Raw genomic sequence first — 11,481 nt, forward strand, 5'->3', positions numbered from 1 at the left:
GCCCAGTCGGAGGCATGTGGGAGGTGACCAATTCATGTTCTCTCTCATCAATGTTTCTATCTCTCTCTCCCTCTCCCTTTCTCTCTCTAAAATCAATAAAGAAAAAAAAAACGTTTAAAGGCAGCTGTTTCTTCATATGTCTCTTAACCATTTGTATGTCCTGTTTGGAGAGGTGTCTAGTTAGTTCCTCTGCCCATTTTTTAATTGGGTTCTTTGTTTTCCTTTTGTTGAGTTGTATGAGCACTCTCTATATATTGGAAATTAACCCTTTATCTGATATATCATTGGCAATTATGCTCTCCCATACAGTGGGATGCCTCTCAATTTTGATGGTTGTTTCTTTTGCTGTGCAGAAGCTTTTTAGTTTGATGTAGACCCATGTGTTCATTTTCTTCTTTGTTTCTGTGCTCAACATCACTAATCATCAGAGAGATGCAAATTAAAACAACAATGAGGTATCACCTCACCCTGTCAGAATGGCCGTCATCAACAAATCATCAAACAAGTGTTGGCGAGGGTGAGGAGAAAAGGGTACTCTAGTACACTGCTGGTGGGAATGCAGACTGGTGCAGCCATTGTGGAAAACAATATGATGTTACCTCAAAAAAGTAAAAATTGAACTTCCACTTGACCCAGTGATCCCACTTCTAGGAATATACCCTAAGAAGCCTGAAACACCAATCAGAAAGAATATATGTACCCCCATGTTTGTAGCAGCACTATTTACAATAGCCAAGATCTAGAAACAGCCCAAATGTTCATCAGTAGACGAATGGATAAAAAAACTGTGGTACATATACACAATGGAGTACTATGCAGCTGTAAGAAAGAAAGATCTCTTATCCTTGAGACTACATGGAGGGACCTGGAAGTATTATCCTAAGCAAAACAAGCCAAACAAAGAAAGACAAGTATCATGTGATCTCACTTATTTGTGGAATATAATGAACATAACAGTCTGAGGAATGGGGTAATCCCAGAGAAGTGGAAGTGGGGTACAGACTGACAATCCCCAGAAGAGGGGGTGGTGGGTGAGAGATAAACCACAGAACTTATGTGCATGTGTGCATGAACAATGGACATGAACAACAAAGCTGGGGACAGGGTGGGGAGGGTGGGGGAGGGGAGTATCAGTGGGGGAAAAAGGAGAAACATCTGTAACAAAAATTAATTAATTAATTAATTAATTAAATGTTTTTTTTTTAATAAAGGCAGTTGTTTTACACCGATAAATGTTGGCTCAGTTTATTACATGGCAACAGATAACCAAAATATATGTACTTGGCAAACACTACCATATATTCTCATGTCTCATTTTACCCACCATTTTCTCCAGGAAGCAGCTATCATCTGCACTCCAGCTACGAACACAAGTAAAAACAATGGACTTGCAATGATAATACAAGTTAAAACATGTCTCCAGCCAGCGGTTCTCAACCTGTGGGTCACGACCCCTTTGGGGGGCGAATGACCTTTTCACAGGGGTCGCCTAAGACATAACAGTAGCAAAATTACAATTATGAAGTAGCAAGAAAAATAATTTTATGGTTGAGCATCTCCACAACATGAGGAACTGTATTAAAGGGTCACGGCATTAGGAAGGTTGAGAACCACTGCTTCTAATCAGATTGCCCCTCTATACAGAAAATCTGGAGCCACCACTGTTCCCATACCTACCCATACAGAAGACATATCACACTGGGTCTTAAGTGTCTGTTGCCTTCTTCCATTACGATTCTGTTCTCTGTGGTTGAATGGTGTCTTGCTTACTATTGTCTTCACATAGTCTAGTATAGTGTGTGATACAAAATGGCTACTCCATATATATTAAATGAATGAATGAGTGAAGAAATGAATGAATATACATGGCACCAACCCTACAAGCAGTGCTCTAAGGCTGGGCACACAACATTGGCACAACTAAAGTAAGGGAGCTTGCAACAACTAAAATGTCCATGAGCCTGATCCTTCCCTCCATGCGTAGGAAGACAGTTAAGAATATACTTTTCCAAAACTTAAAGAGGATAAAAATAATAGCTCGCATATAGCACTCACTGTCTGCTGAGCATTGTTCTAAGTGCTGTACATAAATTTACCCATTTAATGCTCTGAGGTAGGTAGTTATTAATTCCATTTTACAAAAAAAAAGTACCTGAGACATCAAGAGATTGAATGGCTTGCCCAACATCATATCATAAGATTTACTCCCAAGATCAGAAAATCAGCTCAGCTGCCAGCACCATCATCAATCAAAATTCTAGATATACGGCAACCTGAGAAGAAACCATATCCCATGGCTATCCACTACTACCCTTCTATCTTCTCCCCCCTCAACACAATACACACAAAAAGACTATGAAGCCTTTACAAATTCAAAATACATGGCAATACTACTTTCAATCCTACCACTTACAGTGAATGCAAGATCTTCATAAACAGCAGAAAGTTTTAAAGAAAATTGAAACCCAAAATAAAGAAGTATATTAATAAAACCACTGGCTATTCATTGTCCTAACATGGATTTTAACTGTAAGTGATACTATTAAAATGACATGTGCCCATCAGTTTTAAGAATAGTGGCTAACAAATTAAAAACTCACCCCTGAAATCAAAATTATTAATCTCACATTGATCTTCTTACCTTGTCCAACATTTCAGCTGCAATTTTAGCTGAGTCTTTCCTAGCTATACATTACTCTTTGGGAACTTTTGGTTTCCAGTCCAGCATGTAAGGCATTTGGAAGTGATCATTCTCATCCACACAACAAGAAAAACTCAGGCAAATAAACTGAAAACAACAACTTTTCATATAGCCATCAGAGAACTGCAGTCAGAGGGCAAACTGCTGCCACGCAAAATTAGAGAGGCAGACAGGTGAGTACATAAAATTACAAACCATGAGAGCAGAACCCTCTGAGGAACCCAGTCTGCTATAGGAAAGTCTAAACTGTAAATGATGAGTTGCTGGAGTCTCCCTGTAGACACATTTAAGAGTTACAAACTTCAAGGGGTCTAGTATTTTTTTTTTTTATCCTCATCCGAGGACATTTTTCCATTTTTTGTACAGACAGAGTGGGAGGGAGAGAGAGGAAGAGAGAGAGAGAGAGGGAAACATCGATGTGAAAGGGACACATCGAGTGGCTGCCACCCGCACGACCAACCAGGGCCGGGGACAAACTGCAACCGAGGTACGTGCCCTTAGCGGAAACCGAACCCGGGTCTGTCCGCACCGCAGGCGGATGCTCTAACCTCTGAGCCAAACCGGCCAGGGCAAGGGGTCCAGTCTTATGGGGACTCCCACTTTTGTCACTTTTACCTCCAGAAGCCTGACTAGGTTTACATGATGAAAAATGGAGAAAAAAATCTCCTGGTGCTTCCAGTAAGGGGAGGGGCAAAATAACCATTTTGAAATACATTCGGGAACTCTGCTCTTAATAACTGGCCTCAAAGGAAATGATTTCATGCCAGATGATTTCACTTATTTGTGACATCTAAAAAACAAAATAAGCAAACAAACAGAACAGAAACAGACTTATAGATACAGAGAACATTTTGATGGTTGCCAGATAGGAGAAGAATTGAGGGTATGGGGGGAAAAGGTGAAGAGATTAAGAACACAAATTGGTCATTATGGAATAATCTTGGGGGCATAAAGTACAGCATAGAGAATATAGTCAATAAATATTGCAATAACTATCTATGGTATAGGATGGGTACTAGATTTATTGGGGTGATCACTTCATAAGTTATACAAAAGCCTAATCAGGAGGTTTTACACTTGAAACATATAATATTGTACAACAACTGTAACTTTAAAATTAAAAATTAATATTTTTTAAAAAGAAATGATTTCACCACAACCTAGCTGACCTGGGTGAAACCCTAGCCTTCCTATCTCACCTAAGGGGGTAAAGTGTGTGTAACTTAGAAGAAATGGTGAAGTTTAGTGAGGGGGGCAGTCTTACTAAGAGACTTAGACCTATTCATGCTTTCCCTACCCTCTACCTTCCCACTGGATCACTAAAGTTCTATACGCTTCAATTCCTTTTATCTAGTACATCATATCCAAATTTCTTTTTTTTAATTGAATTTTAAAAAGAGAGGAAGGGAGAGGGAGAGAGAAAGAGAAATATTGATCGGTTGCTTCCTACACACACCCTGACTGGGGATTGAACACACAACCTGGGTGTGTTCCCTAACCAGGAATCGAACTGGTGACCTTTTGGTGCATGGGTCAATGCTCAACCAATTGCACTACACAGGCCAGGGCCATATGCAGCTTTCAAAAAAAATTTCAAGTTTTAGTAAAAGGCAGGGTAAAAAAGCAGTTTGAAGAGACAGAACCAGACTCAGATATGGAAAAGATGTTGAAATTGTCAGTCCAGAGTTTAAAATAACTACGATTAACAAACATGCTAAGGGCTCTAATGGAAAATGCAGACAACATGCAAGAACATAAGAACATACAGGTAACATAAGCAGAGAGATGAAAGTTCTAAGAAAGATTTTTAAATTCTAGAAATCAAAAACTCTGTTAAGATAAATGAAAAAATACCTTTAATGGGTTCATTAGGAGAGTGGATGTAGCCAAGGAAAGAATTAGTTGACCTGAAGATATGTCAATAGAAACTTCCAAAATTGAAATATAGAAATAAATAAAGAGACTAAAAAAATGGAGCAGAATATCTAAGAACTGCCAATTACATTACACTTTGGATATAATAACAGCATTCTCATCTATCATCCATGTTTGTCAAGAAGTTCATCACAGATGATTAATCCAATATGTATAGGCATATTCATTCATGTAGGAAGCTTGTATTATGAATCACATGTATATAAAGATGCCTGAAATGTTGACAAATTCTCAATATTTTGAATAATAGAAATAGCGTTTATATAATACACACTTCCATAAGGAAAAACATCTTTCTGATATAGGTTGTGTAATTTATTATTACAAATTTTCTTTTGGCTGGAGGTGGATTCTCAATGGATAATGTGTTTAAGGGAACTCGGGTAGTCTTCTAGAGCAGCATTGTACAAGCGAAATATAACATGAGTCATATGCACTTTTAAATTTTCTAGTAGCTTCATTAAAAATGTAAAAATAAACAGCTCTGGTCAGTGTGGCTCAGTGGCTAGAGCATTGGCCATGCATGGAAGGGTCTTGGGTTTGATTCCCAGTCAAGGGCATGTACCTGGGTTGCAGGTTCTGTCCCTGGCCCTATGGGGTATGTGTGGGAGGCAACCAATTAATATGTATCTCTCACATTGGTGTTTCTCTCTCTCTCTCTCTCTCTCTCTCTCTCTCTCTCTCTCTCTCTCCCACCCCTTCCACTTTCTCTAAAAATCAATGGAAAAAATATCCTCAGATGAGGATTTTTTTTAAAAAAGTAAAAATAAACAGATAAATTGAATGTGGTACCGCATTTTATTTAACTCAATCCATCCAAAATAGTATTGTTGCAAAATATAATGATTATTTCAAAATTATTAATGAGATATTGTACCTTCTTTCTTCCACACTAAACTAAACTTCAAAATCCCACATATCAAATGCTCAACCACTACAGTATTGGATAGCATAGCTCTAGAGCCTTATATTTCAATGTGTGGTTCCCAAGCCAGAAGCAGTTGAATAACCTGTGAACTTGTTAAAATTCAGAATCTTCAGTCTTACCAAGATCTACTGAGTCAGATTGTGCATATTAACAGAACTCCCACCCCACCCCAGGTGATTCATGTACATTAAAGTTTGAGAACTGCTGTGTAGTATGATGGATCTTCAAGAGAAATGAGAGAAATATGGAAGAGCAATAGGACAGTGTACATGATGTGCTCTAACAAACTCCCAGGTGATGCCAATGCTAATGGTCCTTTGGCCACACTTTGCATGGCAAAATCTTAGAGGGTTTAGTCCAGAAGTATCCATTGAGTATTTTCTATTTTCCTGGCACTATGTCAGATAAAAATGTGCTAGTTTAATCTAGCCTCAGAACAACCTACGTCTACTTGGAAAGACAAGATCATTGCCAAAAAAAACACCAGAAAGCAATAAAGGGCAGCATTGCTAAAACAGCAAAATATTGAAGCAGACAGAGAATGCTATGAGCTATCAAGGATATGACCAATTTGAATAAGGGTCAAAGTTTTAAAAGAATGAAGCTTCCCAGGTTACTGGAGAGGAGTCTAAAGGGGGCCTGGGAAAGGGAATAACTGCCTTCAATGAAAAGGTTCAAGAGTGGATTGGAGCCTGAGAGTCTGGGCTGTGGTTACACTGTGCAATGATTCTTGGTTATTTACTGTTTACTTTAAGTGATCTCCAACGTTTTGATTTTACACACGTATCAGTAAAAAATAGAGTTGACACATCCTCAGATGATGTATATTTATTTATAAGCTATATATACATACCATGGCAATTCATAAATTAAGTATTAATAAATATTCCAATATCATCTTCTTGTTTTCTAATAGGTTTGGAAGCCACGGCTCTGAGCCAGCATTTTAACTTTCAGGAAAACATCTTAGCACCCAGCACAGTGTGATTCAAAAAACAGAGGCACTAACTGGGAGGAGGATGGGGTGGGCAGGAGACTAGACAGTTGTCACAACTTAACAATGCAGCGGTAGATCGCACCAGTGGAAAGAGTTTGGCTCATCTCAAAAGAGTTAGCTGTGACAGAGCTGGGCAAGCCTCAGCAGAGTTTTGATAAATCTCTTCCCCTGGCAGATTCTTTAGCCTTTGTCTCAGTTTAAATGTTCCTGAAAGAGGTCTTCCCAGACTTCACAATCTAATATAACCTTGTTGATCTCATTCATCTCATTGTGATCTTTTCCTATATAATATTCATTACAACTTGTAACTCTTAGTTGATTTGGGGGATCATGCCTCTCACAGCTGTCTTCTTCGTTGTATTGTAAGGTCCAGGAGAGTAGGGAATAGTTCACCACTGTGTATCCAGCAATCAGCCCTAGTTCTGACACATAGGAGGTGCTCAATACATCTGTTTAGAATGAATGACAAAGAAAATTAAGTATAGCCATTATACTTCTTTTAGTTCATATATGTGCTAAAATTTTCCACTATGTGATGATATGCTGCCTGAACTAAGGTTTCTTTCTCAAAGGGAAAGAGTCAGAAGTAACTGGGCCTGATGAATGGAGCTCAGATGGTGGCTAATTGATCACACTGCTGTATAGACTGGAGGGATAATAGGATACACAATGTGAAAGCTCAAAATTTTATCCCCATTTTAGTCTATTCTTAATTGCAACTCTAGTTTTATAAATGCTTTTCTGGTATGCCATAACGATCTATATTGTTTGGGCCTGTGATCCATACTGGGCTTAATGGAAAATGTTAGCTACTGTCAAAATCACAATTTGATACTGAGGTTGAGGGAATCCAATCAAGGAACACATGGTCAACGGCAGAGGATTTATTCTCTATTTTATCTGGGTTTTTATTTTGTTAGTTACAAAATTCACGCAGTTGGTCATAGGTTATTTGACTCAGTTAAAGCGGCCCGTATAAGCTAAGATCTCTATTTCATTCACTGTGTCTGCACAACAACAAAACATGTCCTGACTTTAAATACTGATTATGTCTGACATGCAAAAGATACCAAAGGACAAGATTTCCAGTTACTGTTAGGCTTAATATTATCTCCTTTTCTGTCCACATCTTTCAACATTGTACAGACTTCCCTTTGATGTCATAATTAAACCACTTTTATACAATATTAGAGTTAGGTTGCTTTGCTTGGCTGACTTTAGGAAGCATTATCTAATTTTAGCTAACTGAGCACAAGTTTGCATCTTGCTGTTGCATGAGTGTGTTTTAATAAATGCACTTAGGATAGCTTTATATTGATGTAAGTTTCATAGATATGCTATTATTGATCCTTGTACAGCTGCTTTTAATCAATTCTAGCATTTTTTTTCAATTGATTCTATGCATGTATCATTTTGTCATTTTTCAATTGAGAGAGTGCTCAGAAGTTGCTAGAAGCAGCAAAAATTCACATTTATAGAATATCTTTTCACTGTATTGAGATTTTTCATCTTTCATAACCTTTCTGGAAGACATTTCTGAGGGATTTCTCAGCAGACAGATGCATCGGTTTCTGTGACTGATGACAGTCTGACTTCACAAGTGGCCTTTTTGAGAGGTTACCAAGACTTGACGTGTTAACATCCCATAAATCTCCCATGTTCTAATTCTAAAACATACATTTGCTTTCCACCAGCCAGAGCACAGAGAAATGCTTGTGTTCCTTTCTCAGTCATGCCTAAGAAAGGAAAAAGTGGAGCCACTTTTGCATAGACATAAACCTACGAGATGTCTGTGATATTTTATGTGCATACCCTACTTCTCTCTTGCAGTCTCCAAGAAAACATGTGTGACCTTTGATAGTTCAGAAAAATCTTGTAAACCTCTCTCTGATGTTTAATAATTTCATTATTCTTACTGGAATGATGTACCAGCCGGTACAGACAGCTTGTGGAACTCGGCTCATGGGTAAATGTTCAGTCTCACGCTGTTTTAACAACATTGGCTCTATCATCAGTGCAAATAGAAACAGTGGAAAGAATCTGAGAAGTGAGATACTTATTTGGAATTTCGGCTGTGATTATATTTCAGCAGACACTGCAATGAAGGTGTACTTTCTGGGAGATGAGGCACAGTATCACCAAGTCCCCTGTGAGGACTTGCTCAACATTTGCTGTTAATGATTATGATGTAATTCCATAAGGCAACCATCAGTTAACAAACCCCATGAGTCTAAATCAGCCCTGATTTAATTTGCCCTTCAATAAAGATAAAACATAGAAAAACTCAAAATAAACATTTTTAGAAGAAATATACTGCAGCCTTTGAATAAATGAATGCACAAGCTACATATACCCTTTTAAAGGAAGATGTTCAAGTTATTCCATTATTCTTCTCCAACTATGAGTGTCTCCTCTCTCCCTGGGAAAATTACATATATAATATACGTGCAATTTATATATACTGTATATATTCTACATATAAATGTATATGTAATTTATGTATAATGTATATATGTATAACTATACATATATTAGCATAATTATATACAAATAAGATTAATTCTAGAATATAATGCAACTGTCTTCATTATCACAAAATAGATGGTATACAGAATGTTTCTTGCAATTGAGTTCATGTACTTGCAACATATTCATTATGGGCTGGTGCTTCTAATATGAATTATTTGTCCTTCCTTGTTTCCTTCCTATTGTATTGATGGCTTACTCAGTATGTTAGAACTCACATTATGACCAACATCTTTCAAGGCTAGACTTACAAATGTCTATATTAGTGGTTCTCAACCTTGGTTGCATATTAGAATCACCTGAGGAGCTTTTAAAAGTCACCATGCAGCCCTGGCTGGTTTTGCTCAGTGGTTAGAGCATTGGCCTATGGACTAAAGGATTGAGGGTTTGATTCTCAGTAAGGGGCACGTATCTGGGTTGCAGGTTTGATCCCCAACCATGGTGGGGTTGTGTGGGAGATAACCAGTCGATGTGTCTCTATCACATCAATGTTTCGCTCGCTCGCTCTCTCCCCCCCTCCCTTCTCTCCCTTCCACTCTATTTAAAAAGCAATGGGAAAATATTCTCAGGTGAGGATTAAAACTAAAAATTAAAAGTAAGTCACCATGCCAAGCTGCACGTTAGGCCAATAAATCAGAATTTAGATCCATGGAACCTGGTATTAGTAATTTTAGAGCTCTTGAAGTTACTTCACTGTGTAGCCATGGGTGAGAACCAATGATCTGCACAAACAAATTGTTTAATCAGTTAATAGGCAGTTCTGAGTTAAAAATCTAAGTTCCATAAAGCCATTAGACAACCAACAATTATATAATCTAGAAAGATTTTACAAAGCAAAACTTTGTAAGGATGAAAAGAAATAGGATATGTTAATGTGACAGGCTTAGCAATCACTGCATTCTCTGAGTAACTTTCCAAGGCAGTGTGTGATAGACTTCCTGAGTTCTAATTCTGTCTCTCCACCTCTTACTAGCTGTTAAGACCTTGAGCACGTTACATATCATCTCAGAGCCTCAGGTTCCTCTTCTGAGAAATGGAGTTATTACCAAAGCCATCATGAAGATTAAGTGGACTAAGACAGGATTGGCAAACTTTTTCTGAAAAGAGCCTATAATTTCAATTTTATAGGTCATACAGTCTCTGGACAACTACTCAGCTCTGCTATTGTAGAATAAAAAGTAGCCATGAACATTAGGTGAATGAATGGGTATGGCTTTGTTTCAATAAAACATTATTTACAAAAATAGATAGGGCCAAAATTGAGCCCACAAGCTGTAATTTGCCAATGCCTGGAATAATACATGGTACATGGTTGGTACAGTAGGTTGCTATTTTTGCTGTTGTTATGAAGAATGGAAAGTAAGCCACCTCCTTAAAATATACTCATTTACCCTTCTCTCTCAGTTCCACCTAAGCCTCTTTTTTTTTTTTTTTTTAATCCTCACCCGAGGACATTTTTCCATCTTTTGTACAGATAGAGTGGGAGGAAGAGAGAGAGAGAAGAGAAACATCGACGTGAAAGGGACACATCGAGTGGCTGCCACCCGCACGACCAACCAGGGCCGGGGACAAACTGCAACCGAAGTACGTGCCCTTAGCGGGAACCGAACCCAGGTCTCTCCGGACCGCAGGCCGACGCTCTAACCGCTGAGCCAAACCGGCCAGGGCCTAAGCCTCTTTTTAAAAATTTTTTTCTTTATTAATTTTTAGAGAGAGGAAGAGAGAAGAGGAGAGTTAGAAACACTGATGAGAGAGAACATCAATTGTCCACCTCCTGCATGCCCCCCACTGGGGATTGGGCCCACAACCTGGGCATGGGCCTTGACCAGGTATTGAACCGGCCACCTCTTGGTGCATGGGTCAATGCTCAACCACTGAACTTCACTGGCCAGGCTCCACCTATGCCTCTTTTCAAGCCAACCAGACTCCAGCTTGTAGGACAGAGCTACAATGGCTACAGTTCCTAGGAAAGGAGAAGGCAGCATGTCTCCTCTGTATTTGAGTGTTTTTCTCTTCGTATTATCACCACAGTCACAGAGCTTGGGGAAAACACAACTAAGGCCAGAGCACAAGACCAGGGTGTACTGCTCCCAGTGGTGCATCATTTTACAGAAACTCCTTGAGCAAACACCACCAACACTAAAGCCATTAGGAAAACTGTGGATTAAACCATGAGTCGTATGGAGCTGCAGAAATCCCAGAGATGGTAATAAATCATTACTGTCAACTTCTCAGCACGGGTAATAAAAAAAAATCAATCCGCTTAGCAAGAAATGAATTTGAAAATTGTGCTTTAAACAATAGTGATGTATGAGCAAAATAAACAAAGAAGTAGTTCTGCTATTTCATCTTTCAAGGAAGGATAGAGGAGAGTGATACTAGGGCTTAGTTTCT

The sequence above is a fragment of the Molossus molossus genome, unplaced genomic scaffold, assembly GCF_014108415.1.
Source record: "Molossus molossus isolate mMolMol1 unplaced genomic scaffold, mMolMol1.p scaffold_m16_p_2, whole genome shotgun sequence".
NCBI classification, from domain to species: Eukaryota; Metazoa; Chordata; class Mammalia; order Chiroptera; family Molossidae; genus Molossus; species Molossus molossus.